A 6,804-nucleotide genomic window follows, 5' to 3' on the forward strand; every position below is an offset into this window, starting at 1 on the left:
ATATTCAAGAATGTTGCCTCTACATTATGGGATCACTTAATTGGGGCTCGTGATTCTGTCAATGTAAGGGAGGATTTACGTAGCATTGGACGTATGAGACGAGCTTGTCCATGCATCAGATCCAAAGGAAAGATCGAGTTACCGTGTGCACCTTGGATGTTGTCGAAGACCGAAGAAAAGATGGTGAAGCAGCAGATATGTAGCTTTTGAACTCCCACTGGATATATGAGATGCCTCAAAGGAGCTTTTATAAAGAGAAAGAAAAGAGGTGTGGAGTAACTATCCGGTTTGAAGTCTCACAATTGGCACAAAATGATTCAGGTAAGGATTTTCATAGCCATAAATATATTAATTAGTGAAGTAACTATGTAGACTAATTAACAATGTATGAATATTTACATACAGTTCATTCTTCCTACTAGCATATCCCATTGTGTTTCGAAAGATGTGCGTGATATCATTTACAAGATGGGTGAGCTCGCGAGGTATGTATACATTATACTTATTTTTTAGTTTACATATTACGTACATCACGTAGTAAACTCGCTTGAATTTATGGACAAAACTAATCATCGTTCTCAATTGCATGTTGATAGATTTGTGAGTTTGAAGGAAATCGATCCAAATACGTTGCAAGAGGCTCGAGTATTGTCCATTCAGATGGTTTGTTTGGTGGAGGAAACTTTTTCTCGCTCCATTTTGACTACTCAAGTACACTTACTTGTACATCTGATTGATGAGATCACAATTTATGGGGCAGTTCATGCAAAGTGGATGTTTTTTCTAGAGCGCTTTATGAAAACCCTAAAAGATTTTGTAAGGTAAAATGCACAGCCCGAGGGAAGCATGGCTAAGGGTTGGTTAGTACAATCATCCCTTGTACAAATCTCTAAATATCTTACTAAATTTGACTCCTCTTTACCACGACTATGGAAATATGATGAAGATTTGAGGATGATCTCTATAATACCTAAAGGAAAAGGAAGGAGAAAAGTGCTAATGAAAGAGGAACTTCATAAGTTAAATATATTTTGTGTGCTTAACAAGAAAGTAATGAGCAAATGGGTGACACTATATAAAGAAGCAAGGGCAAGAAAAGTAAGCGAAAGGCAAAAATTTCATGCTAGACATGGACGTAATATCCCATATTCAGAACATCTAAGTGGGCTTCCACGTCATATTGATATAGATTGGCTACATGAAGAAATGGAGAAGATGGAAAAAGAGGAGGTGATGGAAATATCGCAAGAGGAGTGGGAATACGCACGAGGTTGCTTATCAAAGGTGAGACATACTTATAATTAAATTATATTTAGTTATATATGATATAATAATTTCACATGTTTCATCTTTAACTAAATCATTAATATGATCTTAACAATGTACTACTAGTGCACATTGTTCAATGCTATTTGGTGTCAAGGCAAAAATTTTCGAACTCATCGTATAGATGATAAGAGAAATACCCAGGATTGTGGTATCCTTGCAAACTTCCAGGATACCAATGGCACCATGAAAGGTTATTGTGGCTTGATCCAAGATATTTTAAAGCTTGACTTTAGGCAATTTTTTATATATGTACCAGATGTGAAGTGGTTTAAAGAAGTAGTAACAACGGGTGAGCATTGCACAATTAGACGTCATCCAAGTGGTTTTGTAGTGATTGACTCTACAAAATTTCACCAAGGCAAGAATGACACATTCGGACTACCTCAACAATGCGAGCAGGTATATTAGAAGCTATTTATTTTCATATATATTACTTCTTGATACATTCTCAAAATACAATATATATCTAAGTTGCTTACTTTTTACTTTTTAAATGCAGGTTGTGTATCACCCAATGGTAAACAATAACCGATGGTGGCACAGCATCCCCATATGTAATCGTTCAAAACCAATATATGACAATGCTATCAACATAGAGATAGTTGATGACAATCCAATAATCAATGATGATGCACATGATGATGCCATGATCGATGATATACATGATGCAATGCAAGATGATCCCCGCGAGGATGTTCAAGGAAGCGCAGAAGAGGATAACAATATGGTTGCAGATGATGATGAAGAAATTGAGCATAGCAATATATCTGACAATGGGAAAGACTTATTTGTTTCATTGCCTATTGGTAACATAGACCTAGAGGTAGATAGTTTAGCAAGGGTTGATCTCATTGAAGATGAGATTGATCATTCATTCTAGCATATAATTAGCTTTGAATGATTGGATGTATATTTGTAATACTCAAAAAAAAGTAAAGTTGTTAATGTATTCTAAAAAATACTAGCTGTTAAGATGTTTGTTCATATTTAGGGACTTTATGAGAAATGAAAAATAAGTAAGTTTATTTTTGCATTTATAAGCACATGTAAAAACGCAGGTATATAGACTCGTTATTCGCGTCTATATTCTAGCGCCAATAGACACGCTGATAAATGCACCCGGTATTTTACGTATACAGTGTGCGTCTATAGGGCCTTTTTGTTGTAGTGTGTCTCTGTCTCGTCATTCTACTAGAGTTGTGTCACCTCTAGGATTTGTCACACCTGTGGAGACATCTACTCCAGTCACTCGGCCAGCCGTCCATAGGTGGCATCCCTATGGGTGCTACTTTGAGAGATATTACCCCTCTAGGTATACCAAGTGTACAGGGGTCTTCTGGATAGGCCCAAGAGCGTGGTTGTAGGTGGAAGAGAACCCATCTTAGGCATATCCTAAAGGGGTATGCCTACCTTGTAGATGATAGGTCAGGAGCCATCATCATGAATGATGAGGGAAGGAGGGTGATGGCTCGCATGAGAGAGTTGTGCCAATAAGTTTTTTGGCCCAACGTCTTAGATCATTGGAAGAACATACCAGAGGGGAGCAAGGACTATATAGTAGCATCCTTGCATGAGGAGTTTCCGGTACGAGCCATAGTAGATAGGTTTTCTACGGGTTGGATGATGGAGTGCATGCATGCATATATGTCACACAGACGATCAGACACACGCAAGGCACTCAAGAGTGGGGCTTCAAAGCCCAAATGGCTAGACGCAGACGACTGGTGCCGAATCAAGGAGGAGGCTACAGATTCTCCAAGACATTGGAGACAACAGTACAAGGCGGTGGAGGGCACGACTAGAGGCTGGAGTGGCCCATCATGTTGGAAGTGGCGGCCACAAGATATATTTGGAGGACTTTGTAGGTTTTTCTTTTGTTCTGCTTGCTTATTTTTTTGCAATATCCTTTGTACCGATAATCGTGTTTCTAACAGTTGTATTTTGTTTTCTTTGTAGCACTCCATTACAAACCGCGATCCCACCGGCCTTGAGACTCGATATGCAAAGAGGCACTATCTCACTACATTGATTGACCGATTGTATGGACGCAACAGCCCTATAAGTCACTCATCTTTCTTATCTGTAGCTACTAAGTTTAATTAAAATGCATTATTGCATGGTTGATTGATGTGTAGTTGTTTCTTTTTTTGTAGAGTCTGTTCGATGCTCCTTTGCGGGGCAGGACGAGGTTTCAGATAGCAAGGATCTATAGCTTGCCCTTGGATTCTTGGAGCTCACATACTCTTCTTTTTTGGTGATGTGATTTGTATATACATTTTCTATGTAGTAGTAGTATCTTGCTATGATTGTACCGGTCACTTTTATTACACGATCATGTATTTATTTCATGTATCACTCTTATGATTTAAGTACACTTTGCCTTTATTTACACAAGCATTGTACACATTACTGAAACTATTTTGTATGGCCCAAATAAAGCACACAATTTTTTTTTTCCATATTACCATCACTATTAGCATCACAAATTTATTGCACACGTCGCCATTAGCATCGCAAAAAGCATCGCAAAGCGTCAGTATCAGTGTCGCTATTTGCATCGGTATCAACATCACAACAAATAGTGACGCTGATAACATCGCAAAGTGTCAGTATCAATATCGCTATTTGCGTCGGTATCAACATCGCAATAAATAGCGACGCTGATAACGACGCTAATAGCGATTGTTCTATGGTGTCACCAATAATGACGTTTTTTGCAACGAGACAGGGGCAAATTTATTTATGAACATTTTCGTCACTTTTAACGTCGGTATAAGCCCTATATCTTGTAGTGTTATGCATTCTTCTAAATTGACTATTTTCTATAATTTATATCAAATAGGCTTGAGTCAATCGTGTGATGGGTGGATCTTCTAGATGGACTACTTGATGCATGTATATTTTGTATTGAATAGGCTTGAATGAGCCCTAGAATGGATGGATCTTCCTTAATAGTCTTATATAAGAGATATTACCATATTTGAGGAATCTAAAGATGATGTAAAAGATGTGAGACTATCTAAGAGACTAAAACAACATTGATCCCATCATGCATTCAACCTAAAACAACATCAATCCAATGCATTCATATCTCTTTTGTATGTTAACTGTGAAATGACATTAATTTTGATTATGCATGACTAAAAATTACAATCATCATCATAAAGCATTGGAAATACATTTTTTTCCCTTTCCATGCTTGACAACTTATTCAAGCATCTACGAAAACAGTAAACTTACTACATGGATTTTCTTAACATAAAACAAAGAGATGTATAACCACACCAAAACACATCAAGGGTACATTGACAAAGTATAAGATCAAAATACATGCAAATTCTATACAAAATGCTAGGCCTCACCATTAGAATTTCCATCTTTATTTGCTACAATCTATTTGCAACAATGTTAACACTTAAATAGGTGTCAAATCTTTTATCCCAAAATAGTGATACTTTTTTAAATATATATTTTGACTTCTATAGAAATTTGTACTGATATATATCCTAACATGTGCAGAGGAAAAACAATTTTAGCGCATCCACAATACTATACAATGTATGGGTCATTCATATATTGTTTGTACTATATAATGAATATCTAAATTGCTATAATCAATGCTATTATACAATATTGGTAGCCATGCGTTGCTTACAAAATGAACAAGATCACTTATGGAACACTTGTATTTTCACATTGCTTCAATGTCACTAGTCTATTTTTTAAACTTCTTCTCTCTCTCTCTCTCTCTCTATATATATATATATATATATATATATATATATATATACATATATATATATATATGTATGTATGTATGTATATATATATGTATGTATATATATATGTATATGTATATTTATATGTATATGTATATGTATATGTATATGTATATGTATATGTATATGTATGTATGTATGTATGCATGAATGTGTGTGTGTGTGTTGTGCTTGCCCATCCATATACACTACTCGACATGTATACTCAATAGACATATCATACATAATACAAGTTTGATAAAGCAAGAATGATGAGTTAGTGATATATTTATGTTTTTTTAACTACAAATTTTGAGATTAAATACAAGATAAGATGAAACAATATCATATATGTTGAGATAGCAAGATCAACATTTGCGGACATTGATGATGGACCACCTAGCTAGATAGGACCATACATCTACACTTAGAAACTGAATGGTCATTATGATCCTCACATGGCCACTAACTTGTCACTTATTATATTTGGTTAGTTACATGTAGCTATAACTGGCACGATTATAGCACCAGTTGATTAGTATAGTTAGTTATGTACTCTTCAATGTATTTTTCCACCTTTCTTTATGTTATAGCTTACCTTTACTTCATGTACATTGCATCGTTTGAGGTAGAATAAGGGAAAAATAGCAAGAAAATGTTTTGGTCTCCATCCCTCTTCTTGTATTCTTGAGCAAGCTTCCTCTTATGTATAGTGTGTATTTACACATAGGTTCTATCTACAAATAATTTGTAGATTGTATGCATTATTGTAGTATACCAAATCACGCTTGAACCACCTATTAAGGTTAATGGAAATTTTTTCTTCTTCTTCTTATCCTCCCATTGGTGACGGTCATACTGGAGGGGGAAGAGGGGAATGGAAGGGCCAGCAAGCTCCTCGCTGGAGCTTGCTCAGCCTTAAGGCCATGCATACTGACATGAAGGAGAGGGAGGATCCCTCCCCTCCCCTATTTAACCTAGGGGGAAGGTCGCCACAACGGAGGGCAGGGCTACCGCCATGGGAGAGAGAATCTTTGATTGTGCCGCTTGAAGGGAGAGAGGAAGATTACCACGGTGCTGCTGAAGGAGGAAACGACGTCGAAGCCATCGCCTTTGCTGTCAGTGCGCATCCGCCGGTGCCGTCTGATTGCGCCGTCGAATGACAGCCTTATTACCCCCCACGTGGAAAGTCTGGAAGCTCAGAAGCTTCCAAGGGGGGGCTCTCTTAAGCCCCTTTTCACCCCCCTTCTTGTGCCTTTCCAAAACCTTATCACCTCCCCCCCCCCCCCAATGTGTTTTATCCATTAAGCCTTTCCCTTAGGCTTAAAAACCCTTTTTCTTCCCCGTTGTAACCCTCTATAAGCCCCTTTTCCTTGGGCTTCAAAACTACTCACCCCCGCCTCCCCCCCCCGTGTTTAAAGCATTATATGCCCCTTCCCATAGTTGGAACCCAACCCTCGTGTTTTTTAATTTTCCTTTAGCCCTTCCTCATTGGCCTCGGATTCATTTCCCACTTTCGTGTGTAAATCCTTATAATACCCTTTTCTCCTAATTTGCCTAAGGGTCCTTAGACCCTTACTTATAACCTTTATGGTTATTATTTTCCCTTGGAGCTCTCCCGCACCTTTTGTCTTTTCCACACCTTTCTATTCCTGTTCGTGCAAGTTTACAAAGGCCATTACGCCTTCCCCATGGCTTCAATGAGTCTTATTCATGA

The sequence above is a fragment of the Lygodium microphyllum genome, chromosome 17 (genome assembly GCF_053477565.2).
Source record: "Lygodium microphyllum isolate KBCC chromosome 17, Lygodium_microphyllum_v1.1.10, whole genome shotgun sequence".
Lineage (NCBI taxonomy): Eukaryota > Viridiplantae > Streptophyta > Polypodiopsida > Schizaeales > Lygodiaceae > Lygodium > Lygodium microphyllum.